The sequence below is a fragment of the Pleurodeles waltl genome, chromosome 12 (genome assembly GCF_031143425.1).
Source record: "Pleurodeles waltl isolate 20211129_DDA chromosome 12, aPleWal1.hap1.20221129, whole genome shotgun sequence".
Classification (NCBI taxonomy): Eukaryota; Metazoa; Chordata; class Amphibia; order Caudata; family Salamandridae; genus Pleurodeles; species Pleurodeles waltl.
Genome location: NC_090451.1, coordinates 684,605,733 through 684,621,820, shown reverse-complemented (window position 1 = coordinate 684,621,820; position 16,088 = coordinate 684,605,733).

Here is a 16,088-nt window from a genome sequence, read left to right as displayed (position 1 = left end):
ATTCGGCGGGCGGGATATCTGTCACATTTGGTATGGCGTAATCCCCTCTGCCGAAGTCGTAATCAGGCCCTCTATGTTTGTAATTTTTTAGAAGGAAAATGTAAAATCTAAATAATCAACTTAATATGTTCTATATTGAAAAGTAATTTAAAATAATTTTTAAATATAAAAAAAAATGGAAGTAAGCAAATAACTAATTATTATGTATATTAAGGTCCACCAAGCCATTAGTAAAGGGGCCTGCACATTAATATCTTATGAACAAATATGACGTTGACTCCTGACAAATAATTAAAAACATGTAACCAGTGTTGGCGTCTGTCTCACAAACATTTTAAAAAATAATTACACACAAATAGAAGCATCAAGAGCTCTACAGGTTCAACAAACTCCAGAGGACCACCAATAAGCAGTTTTTTTGTTTTCGACCTGTGCTTTATTGCGGTGGGCATTAATGTATCACTAGGTACAGAGTCAAAATACACATTTGTATTGGCATATTTCTTTATTTTTCCCTATGCATTATCAGATGGGTATCTAAGCCTCGACTGCAAGTGGTACTCAAAGAAAATAAAATGACTGCTATGAGCAAAACACACACTTTAAAAAATGTGTAAAAGGAAGAGGAAATGGCCACTTGGCCATTGAGGAAATTAGAAGAACAACGATCTTATTGTAAGACCTGCTGACAAGGGTGAGGCCATTGCCCTACTCAATAAGCACGATTACAATACCAAACAGTATTGCCTACTGGATGACACTAACAACTCTGAGACTAACCAGGGGTCCTACTAAGTCAGTTTCTAGGGAAACTGAACACACAATTGAGGAAGCTTAAGCCTGCACTGGATAATTAGCCAGGACGCAGATTTATTGAGGACAACTAATCCAGGATTCCATATTTCAGTATTGTTAGAAATGGGGTTTCTGACTGGTTAGGGTATGCACCACAGCCAGGCAGAACTCACCACTTTAGTCAGGGCAAGGGAGCTACACACCCAAGATAACACCTGCTCACGCTTTGGTAGCTTGCACCAGCAGTCAGGCTTATCCCAGAGACAATGTGTAAAGCGTTTGCACAACACAAACACTAGTGACACAATAAATACACCACGCTACAACAAGTAACATAAAACTATACTGTACTGCATAAAATATAATTAGACCAAACACAACATTTATCAGTAACACCCTCCTACACGAGCAGTTGTCAGAACATTACACAGGTTACTACTACTCTGCAAAAGTAAGCAGTATTCAAGTAAACACATAGGTTACTAATATTCTGCAACACAAGCAGTAGTCAGGTCATCATTATTGCACGTCATAATAAACACCTTATCATGAATGCCAAAACATCACCATGAATGCACATATCATGAAAACGTTACCATAGGGCACAGATCCTATAAAACATTACCCACCCTCCCACTGTATGTTAGGCAGATCCTGCAATTATGCACATCACCCCAATCATGGTAGTGCGACTAGTAATATGTATCAGGTCATGATAAAAAACAGAGGAAACACTGAGGGTGAAAAGGAGCACAAGGGTGAATGGCAGGCTGAAGGGTAATAACCAACAATTCTCACTGCAAGTCGACTATTGTGCACCTGCGCTCTGTGGGTGAACTAGCTAGTGGATCTCCGTCCACCACGTCATCCTAGGAGCTCCTACGCTCCTCGTACAAACAATGTGGCAGCCCTGCTCCTCGTGGGGGGGGGGAGGGGGCGCAACCACAGGGGATGAACAGGGAAACCCTCCTTGGGCTTCCCCATAGTGTTCCTGGTAGGGATCGTCGCCACAAGGAACGCAACGCTGTGGCTGGGGGAGGGGTGGCTCCAGCCAGCCCCGTCTCCCATCACCAAGGCCAAAGAATTCCCCTGCAGCAGATGCCCAGAAAGGCAGACTTCCGTGGGGAGATCTTGCTCGGTCTTCCCTGCCATCACAGGCTTCTTCAGGGAGCCCCAAGTCGTCTTCACCTCCGGGGCCAGTGGGGAAGCTGCTTCCAGCTGCTCTGCTTCTTGTCATCGGATGCCAGGTCCCCCTGCTGGGCCGCGGGTATGGAGAAGCAGCTGAGCGGCTGTAGAAAGGGATGCTTGCTTGTGACCCGGGGGCACTACCTGGTGCATGCTTCATCCGTGCTACTGGGATGCCGGCAATGGGCCGGGACGGCTCTCCTCACTTCTCCGAACCTTGTCCCCAATGGGGGAGGGGGCCATGTGAGCTCCCAGCGCTCGCTACGCTCTGTTCATCCTGGGTCACAAAGGAGCGAGCACTTCAGGACACAGCACTACTGCGCTCAGGGGAGCAGGCTTTAGTAAAAAAAGACAGAAGCAAAGTAGGGTGCGCTTCAAGTGCTGGTAAAAATAGATTACTTGAACAAAGTGCTCTTTGCGTGCTATAACAAATAAGTGGAGAGCTCTCCATGCTCCTGCCTAGTACACACAGCGCTTCCTGTGCACTGGGAAAATAAATAATAAAGCGCCCTTCCTGCGCTTGAGTAATAGGAATTAAAGGGGGAAAAAGGGAGGACACCACCCAGCCCTTGGAGGCAGCAGTGGGGGCACAAAGCTGCAGGGCCCCAGCAAGCAGGCCAGCACAAGGGTTCAAAGGCAGCAACAGTCTCTGTGACCTACCAGGTCACAGGTCAGCACAACAGCAAGGCAAGTCCTTCCTGCAGCATCCAGTGTCCAATTCATCAGTCCATTAGTGCCCAAAAATGTGGGGGACAACCCCCTGAACTTAGACTTATTTTGCACAGCTTCCATAAAAAGGGGAACGGGGGTTCCAACCAGCACAAACAGTTCCAGGAATGTCCCATTTCTCCTCCAGCACTGGCTCCAGACATCAGTAGGGGGTAAACAAGCTCTTTGTGTGAGGCCAGACCACAGCCTTTAGAGATGCATTTGTACCCTGCCTCTATCTCTCCCAGCCCAGGAAGACCATTCTGTATGCAGATGTGTACAGGGAGAAGTATGCACAAAGCTGAGCTGTCACTCTGACGCAGACGTGGATTGTAATCAAGTTGCAAAACACCAGAGTTATAAGCACAGAGAAAGGCCCACTTTCTAAAAGTGGCATTTCTACAATGGCAATACAATTCCACCTACACCAGTGAGCAGCATTTCTCACTACCATTACAACCATACCAAACATGCCTACACCACCGATTGTAGATCAGACAACACCACTTAGACCTATGTTAGGGCATTTCCAATGCAATCCTATGAGAGAAGCAGCTCTCACAGTAGTGAGTAACTAAATAGGCAGTTTGTCACTACTAGGACGTGTAGTAAATAAAGACATATGTCCTACCTTTCACATACACAGTACCCTGACCATAGGGCTAGCTAGGGCCTTCCTTGGGGGTGACATATGTAGTAAAAGGGGAGTTCCAGGCCTAGCAAGTGAATTTAGATGCCAGGTCCGTGTGGCAGTAACTGCGCACGCAGGCCTTGCAATGGCAGACCTGAGACAGATTTGAATGGCTATTTTTGTGGGTGATGCAAGCTGTGCTGCAGGCCCACTAGTAGCCTTTATTTACAGGCCCTGGGTATAAGGGATACCACTGTACAAAGGACTTATAGGTAAATTAAATGTGCCACTGAGGTGTAAGCCAATCATACCAAGTTTAGAAGGAAGAGCACATGCACTTTAGCACTGATCAACAGTGATAAAGTGCCCAGAGTTCTAGAGCCAAGAAAAAAAGTTCAGAAAAATAAGAGGAGGAAGACAAAGGGATGACCCTGCAAAAAGAGCTAGGTCCAACAAATATTCTTACTAAAGTCTACAAGAACAGACATCCACCCTAGTCCTCCATCTTCCCTATAGTATGAGGGATAGGGTCACTTTTAGAATCACTACCAATCTTTTGTTATTGCCTTCTGCAATATATTATTTAATAAACCTCTACTTGCCTCAAGGGCACAAAGATTTATTTAGCACGCTTGAGGATCTGCTTTTTGATTCAAATGTAGGACCTCCTGATGAGTATGGGCATAGAAGCTCTGTACACGAGCATCCCACGAAAGGAGACTTTAAAGGTCCTTGACGAAATGCCTTTCAAACAAAAGTGTGAGGGTATGGCACCCCAACACTTTGTTTTGGAATGCGCATGGTTTGCACCGTTGGAAGATGCTGTTGAATATGTTCTGATTGAGTTCCCACTCGTGGCAGTTGTCGTCCATCCTGCTGAGAGAGACCGCTAGGGCGTTGTTGACCCCTGGTAGGTGCTCCACCCTGAGGGGAATACTGTGCAGTGTGAGCCAGTCCCAAAGAGACTGAGCTTCCCTTGAGAGGGAGAGGGATCTTGTTCCTCCCTGCTTGTTGATGTAAAACATATGTGTTGTGTTGTCCGTCCTGACCAACATTGAGGACTCTGCGATGCGTTGAAGAAAAGCCTTGAGCGTGAGATGGATCGCCTTCAGTTCTAGCAGGTTTATGTGCATTCCTTTCTGGAGATTGGACCATCTTCCCTGAATGCGCATGTCTTGTAAATGGCCTCCCCAGCCTTCCAAGGAAGCGTCTGTGGTGATGACAAAGTCTGTTATTGGTGTTAGAAATGTAAGACATTGGGAGAGGTGGTTGGTCTGAGACCACCACTTCAACGCCTGCTGAATTTTGGTGTGATAGTTATTAAGTCGTCAAAGGACCCTTGCGACTGGGTCCATTGGAGTTGTAGTTCTTCTTGCAACGGTCTCATTCTCAGCCTTGCTAGTCGAACTAGGACGATGGCCGAGGAAATCATGCCCAGAAGCGACTTGAACAGTCGTACTGAAACAAACTCTTTTGTGGAGATTCTGACAGCTAAGTAGGTTAGCTTCTGCTGCCTTGCTGGGGTGAGATATGCTTTGTTCTGGATGGTGTCTAATTCTGCACCCAGGAAGACTCTTCTGCATGAGGGAAGGGTGACCGACTTCTGTAGATTTACTGTTAGCCCCAAACTGTGGAATAATTTCAAGCAACCGTTTGACGCTTTGGAGGCTAGTAGCATAGATGGAGCTTTTATGATCCAGTCGTCCCGGTATGGAATCACCTGGAAACCCTTGCTGCAGAAGAAACCTGCGATTGGGGCAAGGCATTTTGTGAAGATTCTTGGAGCTGACCTCAGCCCAAATGGTAGGACTTTGAACTGATAATGGGCACCGGCTACAGTAAAGCGGAGATATTTGCGATGTTTCTGATGTATTGGTATGTGGAAATAGGCATCCTGGAGATCCAATGTTGTCATAAAATCTTCAGGATTGAGGAGGTGCAGGATATCTGACAGTGTGATCATCCGAAAAGATTGCTTCCGAAGGAACTTGTTGAGTTTCCTGAGATCTAGTATCGGATGCCATTCCCCTGGCTTTTTCTTTATTAGGAAGAAACAGGAGTAGAATCCGAGACCTCGTTGCTGAACTGGAACTCTTTCAATAGTTCCCTTGGCAAGCATAAGGAATACCTCCTGTTGAAGCAGACGAAGATGGAGAGGTCTGCCTGTTCTTGGTGGATGATGAGGTGGTTTTTGTATGAATTCCAGAGTATGACCTCTTGTCACTATATCCAGCATCCATTGGTCTGATGTTATTTTCTTCCACTCCTGGATGTAGTTGGAGATGTTTGCTCCTATTTGTTGATGGTGTGAACATTGGGGAAGCATAGCCGGTGCCTGGAGAAGATCATTGCTTTCTGGGTTGATCTCTGCATTGTGAACCCTGTCTTCTCTTTCCTCCCTGTCTGCCGTAGGAAGCCGTAGATGGTTGCCTGTACTGCTGTTGGTTGGAAGGCCTATATTGGGGTTGCTGGTACTGCCTGTGAAAGGAACCTCGAAATGAGGTAAATCCTCTTCCTCTAGCACCCCGAAACGGCTGTTTCTGGTACTGTAGGGTACCTATGGACTTGGCAGAGTGTGTGGCGGTCTTGATGGCCTGGAGCGCGTCATCTACGTGCTTGCCAAAGAGAGATTCGCCATCGTAGGGCATGTCGATGATTCTGGACTGCACTTCCGGCCTGAAAGATGTGGCTTTGAGCCAACCTTGGTGGCGTAAGACCGCGGCACCAGCTAGCTGACAAAAGCCGGTGGAGGCTATATCTACAGCGCAGTCGATTATCTCCTCCGATGTACGCTCACCTTCTTGGAGGATCTTCTCTGCCTCTGCTTGTTTGCTTTCAGGGATGAGGTCAATGAAAGGTTGCATATCCGACCACATTTTCCGGTCATAACAACCCAGGATTGCCAATTAATTTGCTCCTCTGACAGTGATTGCTGACATGGAGGAGAATCTTTTGCCCACATTATCCAATCTCCTTCCTTCTCTGTCTGGAGGGGTAGAGATAGGCGTTGATGGGTTCTTAGAACGCCTTTGAGCAGCTTGTGAAATAACCGAGTCAGGCTTTGGGTGACCAGTGAGACATGCCGGAGAATCTTTGGTTGCCTTGTATTTCTTGTCCAGTTTTTGCGGGTCCGGTGGGACTGTTGCAAGGTTGCGCATAATCTTTGTACCCTCGCTCCATATAAAATCAATAATCTGAATGGACCGTACAGACTTCCTTGACTGCTCCTTAAAATCGTGCAGGAAACATTCCGACTGGGAGACAGATGTTGGAAGGTGGAAGCGTGCAGCAGCTCTGTCCATTAGATTGTGGAAACCACCTATATCCTCGGGTGGAGAATCAGAAGTGCGAGGAGGTGGTGGAGAAGCAGTGGGGGCCAAGTAGTCATCCTATTCCTCAGTAGGATGTTGCGGGGTAGAAATCTCTCCTTCTTCCCCTGAAGTGGAACCTTCATCTCTAGGGGGTGCAGCTAACACAGAGTGGGGTGTCATTCTGGGAGTAGCTGGAGGAGGAGGGACATTGCTTGGTGTAGCAGGAGAAACTGGCGGTGGTGGCTGATCTTCTGCTGCAACTGGGAACCTCCTCCTATAATCCTGTAGCATTGATTGTAAGTCCTGTATTAAGGAGGAAGGCATCTGTATAGAGTCTCTTGGCTGAGGCTCTCTTGGTTGGTAATAGTGTTCTTGATGTGAGTAATATGGTTGGTATTGGTCATACTCATCATCGCCATCCTCTTCTTGATATTTAACTTGGAGCTGTGATGGGCTGTGTGCATCTCCGAATGGCCCCTCATCAGATTCCTCCCAGTCGAGTAGATGACTGGGTACTAAAGTTGACACCTTGCTTGGAGACGTGTCTATGGGATAAATGTCTGATCTGGGTAGAGATGTGATCCTGACCATGGCTCAAAGATCCAGAGACCTGGAAGAGGTAGGAGTAGCCTCTATCTGTCTGAAAATCACCAATGACGTAGTAGATGGTGTCAAAGTTGAAGATGCCATCGAAGGTACTGTGACCAGTGATGATTTTTCCTTCGACGACGGTCTCGTCGACGACAGCTTCTTCGACAGTGTCCTCGTCGACAGTGAGACAGCCGATGACGCTGTCGTTGGTGATATTATAGTCGATGGGGCTGTCCTCGACGGTGTTATAAGCGACGATGTTGTAGTTGTCGATGATGTTAACGACGCACTCCGTTCTGGAGTCCTCGTAGACGGAGGTTTGATTGAGGGGATAGGAGCCCTTACCGTTGACGTCAATGTAGTCGTCGCTGACGATGGTCTTGTCGACGAGGTAGTGGAGACGGTAGCTGTAAATACCATTGTCACGGTCGTCGACGGTGGTGTCGTCGTCGACTTAATTTTAATAGTTACCTTTTTAGAGGTAGAAGGCTCTGAGGAAGGAGAAAGATGGTAGGACTCCTTCTTTTGAAGAGGAGAGGATGGCTCAGAGTAAATTGAAGTCTGTAAGCCCTTTCCATGATGTAATTTCTGCCTCTTTCTAGATTTGTCTGTCAGGCCAAGGTACTCAGATTTGGACCTTTTTTGTGGCCTCTCTGACCCACTCTCCTCACCTGAAGTACAGGATGTTGCCTGTAACCATGTCAGGAGTCTACCCTCACGGTCTCTGAGGGTTTTTGTGGAGAAAGTATAACATATCTTGCAGTCTTTCACCTGGTGTTGTGGGTAGAGACAATACAAGCAGTCTTAATGTGGATCATCCACATATAGCCTTTTCTTTCCACAGGTCTTGCAAGGGCGGAAAAGGCCTTTTCTAGAAGAATCCAACATTTTTTAAATTCTCTGAGAGAAAAAAGCTTCTGAAGAAGTAGAAAACTGAGCAGAGCTCAGGGAGACTCACTTCACACGATGTGTGGTAGAAAATCTGACGGAAGGAGCTTCTCTGGCGTGTGTTCTAGAGGGTGCTGGTGCCTGATTGGTCAGCAGGCAAGTTTGGGTACTTTTCACAAAAGGACCTGGATAGGCTATATGAGTGACTGGTATTTCCATTATAGCCTATGGCAAAAAAAATGTATTTGTTAATTATTGCTATTTTATGTACCGTGGGACTCCCACTTCGACGACGGGAATGATTCAAGCATGTGAATTTATGAAAGATCCAATACTGGATAACCTATGTTCTCCCACAGATGACACAAAAACCTAGAGGACATTATAGTCACACCAGACCCAACAGTGATAAAGCCCCTACCAAATTCAATATGCTTTGGGGCATGCATCCTGTAGAAGACCATTACCCATGGGCACAAAAGAATTTACATTAGAGCCTGACTTTACATGGTCCTTGAGGAGACGTACGAATGTGATCAAATGTGATACATATGATCCCATGCTCATGTAGCTCGAGATGTATCAGGATGACATTTAAGAAAATAAGAACAAAGATATTGCAAAATCAAGAGTAGGAAGAACACGACTAAAATAACTAACCACTTTAACAGACCATGAATGATATATCACGGGCAGTTCTTGAGCAATTTACCTTCAAGAACATGCAACTAATATCCTGTTTGAGAAAGACCAGCAATAGATTTATAGCCTCAAGACATTTAGAGATGGCTTAATCAAAGAATTCCATGGACATCAGTGAACCAGAAGTAATCATCCAGTGTCTTTCCTGACCATCACTGTATTCACCCATACGCTACGATTCCCTCAAGCTGAGATCCATGTAACACACCCCTTTTCTCTGTGATATCTATCAAACATAAAACCACCTTCTAATACTGAGCATAGTTTTGAGTGACATTCATTGTTTGTATTATCATTTACAAACCAATACACACTGTACGCTGTTTTTATAGGAAATACACTAACATCCACCCCATATGCCTCACAATTAGGAACTCATGTTTTTTTTTTTTTGCACTGCATTAAATTATCATAGTTTCCCAGTGACAGAGTTTTGGTTCTTACATAAAGACAAAAACCACACATAATAATGACCACTGAATGCAAAACATGCACTCTCCTCTAAAACAAGGACACACATGATATCAAACGCTTTTTGGTGCTTTGGCATTGATTAAGTGACACGCAAACACAGTCTTTTAATAGAGTAGTTAGCGTGGATGCCGCAAAATTGTAGGGCATTTCAGGTTATAAAGCAAACCGGGACTCATGATACAGTAAGTGGGATCCCGGGACCGGGTTCACAGAATAATCATAATCCTTATACTCTTGTTTTGACAACTTTGCATGAGTGTGTGCACGTATTAGTTAGACCTGAGAATAACAATAGGTTCCTGATATACTGTTTAGGGATATCGTGGTCCTGAAGAAGGCCCTCATACCCACAATGGCAACATACTGATGCCATAACATGAAGACAAGAGCAATGATGCAGAGGCCAGTGTCACTTTTTAGAGTCCAGGAATACTAGTATTATAGTACTAAGGTGTGCTTAAACTATCAGGGTGACCATCTTTAAAATTCAATTGCATGGATACACCGCAGAAATTTATATTTTCTAACCTTACAAAATCAAGAAACCCCAGACTAGTGGTTGAGCCCCACCAGAAATATCATCATCTTGGGTGAGAGGTCCAATGATGACGAATGCCACCAGCAGTTCATTAGTGAGGACTCCTTTACAGCCTTACTAGGTTGTCTGAGAAGGGTCAGGAAATCAAACTCTTGACTTTATAAATGATGGTTACCTTACCTTTCTTGGGATCATATCATAACTACAGGAAGATGGTAAGGTTCTTCAAAAAAACATCTCCTCATTCCCCCTTTATGTTGAGTACCTTTCATATGCCGCCACTTTTGTTGCCGCGCTCTTTCAGCCATATATTTCCGGTACTTGTCTCTTCCTCCAGAGTTGCAGTTTGCAGAGTTTATCTACCATCTGGAGTGTCAAACTCCTCAAAGGGTCCTAGTGCCATTTGGGCACCTCTCTTCAGGTAAAACCTTGGTTGACTGTGTCTCAACTCACAACTACACCCTAAAGTGTTCTGTAACCTGATGAAACGTTCTAAATTTCTCTTTTATCCCAGACATGCGAACCTGACTACAGCTTTGCCACCCACATTTTCACTATTGTTAAACTCTACATGGATTGTTTATCGATTGAATGCCTCTTTACAGATACAGGATGTGCCTTTCACAGTCTGTGCTGTGTCTCACTCCTTCCATTTGGTTCACAAAATCTTCTATTGGACTACACAATATATCCAACACTGAGCTGGTCCCGAAAAGCGGCTTCAGCTTTCTCTGTGCCTTAGTCACTAATGAGGCATACAGTGGTAGATACTGTGCTGTTGTACTATAATTATTTATTTGGCATTTCCATATCTCCACTCTGTACATCAGCTATAACATTTCATGCAACAAAGGGCAGCCAGTCAACTTACTGGGATACATTGCATGAAAGAAAGACATCAGATAGGTGACCGTGATGTCACAGATGGCTCCGACGACGCCGACGATGCCTCGCGGATACGAACAACGCCACCAGACGGCACGCACAGGGTACTGCTCAGCAAAAAATTCCGGATTCCAAGTTGAGGCCAGGAAATTCTAAGGTAAGGAATCTGCCGCTAGAAGTCTCTATCAGATAACCCCAGTTAAGGGCTTGCGTTGCCTTGCGTCGCCTTGTGTGATGCAAGCCCTTAGTAAATATGGCCCATATAGTTTGAACATTTTAGGGTAAGTTCTCATATCTTCCCATATAAATCTTTTAATGGTCTCCATCAAAATGTTAATGGCGCTAGTCAAAGTCCAAATTGATTGCATTCCGAGGAGGTGATTTAACTCTGGTGCTACTACCATCATAATAAATATCCCTCCATTTTTAATAACCTTTCTGACCGTAAATGTATTTCCGACCCCTTCATTTGTAACTGGCATCTCTGATCACATGTTGTTATTGGCTCTTTCTGAGTCCTTCAGTTACAACTGCCATCACTTTTGCTGTGATTTTTAATGCTTTTCTCCATAAACTCCTGACTTCATTGTTTTTCTCTTTTCACCTGATTTTCAAAAGATAATTGAAAATAAAAACAAGCATGGCCCCAGCCAGCACATCAATCATGTAATCGGTTAGTAAACAGATTTTTCCATATATTATTTCCCTAAAAAATGATTATGGCCCCAAAGTTTCCGGTTAAAAATGTAGCTTGTTTAAAGGCATGGAGCAGACCAGGTGACTGAGAAGTTGAAGAGACCTCTTCTGATTTTATTTCTCTGTCCTCTTGAATCCTTTGCCTTCCCAGAATTTTCAGTGTTCAATCAGAAAATCAGCATCCACAGGTGTGAGTCTCAACCTGTGCAAGGGCGGAGCCACAGCTGCCGCAGAACAGGTCATGTGCCACCACTGCGGTGATGGCACCACCATGACTCCCAGCCGCAAGGGATTCCATTAGTAATTTACAGAATGGATAGCCGCAGTAATAGCAGTATGTATACCAATGATGACATATTTGGATACAATGTAAACAGAGGGACTCTTTTTCACCAGGTGTTTGGTGTATTTAGACAAATACAGGAAACGGTGTACTTCAGCCTTCCTGTCTCGCTCGTCTTCTCTTCATACACTTTCAACACATGTAGTCTAAAAAGTCGAGTACGATAGCATTGCTCTAAATAGACAGACCTAAGCAAGCAGTGTGCATTGGTCATTACAGGAAGCATCTAGAAAGTTGTGTCGCTCACCTAAATGCTGCACAGGCCACACAGAATGTAAGTGGCATGAATCCATGTTCTGTGGTTAAGTGCCCACTGCAGCAAGACCCTAGTCACCTTCAAAACCCACTCACTCCTTTGGGCTGACTCCCCCGCTGCAGGTCACATCGCATTCAGTGGCAACTCGCGGGAGGGGAATATCGGCCGTGTTATGAGGGACCACCCAGAAATAAGGAATTACAGGGAGAACCCGTCACCCCGGGCCTTTTATCCTCCAGGGCAAATTCTCCTTCCACACTGGACTTTCACGCGGAGATTTCCGCTGTTTTCAGCAACAGGGACCTGGGTGTGAAAGAAAAAGGTTTTGCGTTGTTACCGCAGATCTAGTAACTGCTGCTACTGGCCTCATCCGAATTAATTCTGCGATGATGACCGCAGGGCCCAACTCAATGGGGAGCCTGCAGAGTATAAAAACTCCATAACACAGCGTGCATGTCATGCTGAAAGACCATTTTGTACAGGGGCGCTAAAGAAAGCCTGCGCCCATGACCAATCAGAAGTGGACAAAGGAAAAGCGATAAAGAGATCTGTGGAGTAAACCCTCGTTGCCTGAAGCCCCGGACTGCACAGCGGCACGTGCACACCGTGACACACCAGGCAAACAACCACGTGACCCAGAGTGTGAATAGAAGGAGAATCATGAAAGACCAGTTCTGCTCAGACAGCACACTCCCTTGTGGGGCAGCGCCGGTGTCCTGTCACACTGTCTGCAGTCACTGTGACTAAGCAGGCATCTTCTCAGAAGGCGGTTCACGAGTAAAGGAAGGCCGCGCTGAGCTGAGAAGCAGGATGTCTGCAGGTCTGCTGTGGTGTCTAATGGTTGCCCATCCTATGTAACATGTCCTGAAGGACACTATGACATCTTTGTGCCTGCAGGTGCTTTCTGTGGAGGCTGCTGGAGGGCAGTGGGGGACCAGGTCGATTAAAGAGCGTGGTTACCTTACTTACCTATCACATGTCTCTTTCCATTTTGCATACATGTTCTGCAGATGAGCTCCAGGGGTTGTCGACCTCTGAGCAGGCATGTATTCTCCTCTGTTGATGGTGTGAAAACACCTCTTTTACTTTATTCATTTGTTCAGAGTTTTTGGTAAATCACCACTTCACACCTTCAGGCCACCTCAGAACGCGTGAATGCTATTTTATGCTAAATATACCACACATGCATTAATGAGCATAAATAATGGGAATTCTATCCAAATACTAAATATCACTCTGATTTGGTAAAATAGGTCTTATCCACTTTTTGTGGCATGCTTCATCATAAGGCTTTGTCCAGCACTCTAAACATAAAATGATGTTTGAGCGGGCTCCACAATCCCATAGGAGTGAGGGATATCATAATTAGTAATCCAAACAGGTTAATACTGTCTAGAGATATAACCCAATCCTTTACTTTATTCAGGGTTCCCTTGACAGGATTAAAAAACTGAAAGGTGCAATGGTCATTGGGTATTGTCATCCAAACATCCCCTATGCCTTTTTTGTCAACATGTTTCGATCAATGCACATGCCCGAAAATGGAGAATGGCCTTTGTCAGGACACAGAGATATATAAATACATGTTTTCAGTCTCTGTCGTCAGTTAGACACGAAAGAAGACAGTCAAGGCAACACATATTTATATAAAAATAAATTTGTATTAGTTGTTATCAGCCCTGAGGAATTTTCTGTAGGAGAGATGACAAGATGTGACACACATAAGTTTCCTCAGTGTTAGAAGGAAGCATTTGTTAAAAGAAAGAATAGGTGAAACACAGCAAACAGTCACTGCACACTCTTGTGGAATAAGGAGTTTGACAGTCTCCTGCCAGACTTACCCATGGCTGATAGGGTTTTTTCCTAGTCTTGGGGTTTGAACGGTAACCTCTCCATGTAGTCACACACTGTTAGGCGAGAACATAGTTAAACAAAGGAATGTTACACATTACAGTTATTAATTTATCAAGAGTCAGGGTACTCTTAAATTAAAATACGTTAGTATATTTATTTAAATCGTTACATAGGCATGTATTTATGTCAAGCTAGTACTGCTAGTTTTTAAATTTGTAGGTAATATGCGGGGCAGCAGTCATTATCGAATTGCTTTAATAGCCCATAAGTATAACCAAAACAATCATTATTCAGAAATATGATTATTACATAGAAAGCACCCAGGCCCTGATTATGAGTGATAATTACCAACTGCATGAGTGAATAGCTTATTACTTTAACAAATTGTCTGATCATGAGTTAAAAAAACACGTGCTGTTTATGACATGTGCTAAATACTGCATGTCTATAGTCCACATCCGCTATTTAACACATGCACAATTTTCCACGTGCAAAATATAACGCAAGTGGTAATTAACACCCAATTGCGAGCATGAGAGGTCACTAAAAATTAGTGCAAAATACCATCTTTAAAAACAGCAGTCAAAAGCAGTTGGTAACAATTTATGAAAGTGTAGGGAATGAAAGAAAAGCTGTAAGATAATAGAAAATGTCAAAAATTCAAAGACCAGCACCAAATGCAAAAGAGACAGTATATGCAATGTCTGAGCTGAAAATAAACCTCACACGCACCTGCAAAGGGGGACAGCCCAGGGACAGGAGCTGGTGAAGCCCTCACAGGTTGATTGCAGCAGCTTAAAGTTACGTTCTGCAGTATGCCACCGTGGATGCAGCACTGCTAGGCCACTATATCATACTTTGCCAGATCCATGTTCTCCTACAACAAACCATGCAGCATGAGGATGGAGACCAAACCACCAATCATGGGTGGATAAGAGCCTGGACTGACAGAGTAAGGCTGAAAATCATAAACATGAGTCAGCTTGAGATCCAGAGGATACTGATTCAAACTGCACTTTATTTTTCCATTTTCAGTCGTGTTAAATGTACTCTGTAATGTCAATGTAATGCAAAAGAAAATCACATTTTACAAAGTGTGTATTTCCTTATAATGTGGCTTTCTATTAAAAAGTCCCCTTATAACAACAAGTTGCTGCATGGAAATCATTTTAAATATTAGAACATTATCTATTCCCCAACAAAAAGCATATATTTCCAAAACGTAGACAGACATACCTGCTGTCTCAGGCAAACAATGCAGATTGTAAATTATACTGAGAGTGACGTCAAAGGCTTCACATCTTCCTATAAGTAATAATGTCAATGAGTGAATTCTAAAAATATGAAGTACACAATGATTAACACATGTAATATGGTCCTACATTGCCATGTCTAGATTCAGATGACATTTTTAAACAAACTAGGCCTTTTGCCTTGTGGACTATGATGTCATCAGAACTTCTTGATGACAATATAGGACCATATTCCAGTTATCCCCTTATGTACATTCTATCTCTCTCTCTCTCTCTCTATATATATATATATATATATATATATATATATATATATCTTCACAGTATATATATGTGGGAGTTGAGAACGGTAAATTTACACAAATTTACTTGTTTTTTTATAGTTACCTTGAAGATGTAGTTGATATTCTACAATCATTGTTTGACCTCGGTAGTCTGACAAACAGCCTTGAAAAGGCTGTGTCTTTGTAAGTGACCTTGGTTTTTAGGTCTGGCTTAACAGTGTAGCTGTCTCTAGAATTTATGTGGTCAACTGAAAAAAAGAGCTTTCAGGAGTACTACAGAGAGGGACTTTGGCTTTGCACATATGTTGGCGGACAGGAGTACATGTTTTAATTGGGTAGAAGTTGTGTGCTTCCACAGAAAAAGTGCTCACCCTCCAAAAGCTGTAATCATTTGCTTATCAAGTTGGGAAAGTCAGAGTTCTTTATCAAATCTAGCTATTGTGTTCCAATAGAGCATGCCATGGCAGTGTAATATGTCACCTAGATAATTATGGTGTTTGTTTTTCTCTGGCAGCAGCACTCACAGGAAGAAGACAGTCAGGAGAATATGTGTTTCAGTTCCAGCCACCCCACTTTCCCTTTCCATCATTAACCACAAAGGTACCTTATCCCTGAACCCTAAAACCCCTAACTACACCTTAACAAAATCCTTCCTTGATCCCTAAAAAACTCTTACTACCCCGTAACAGAAATC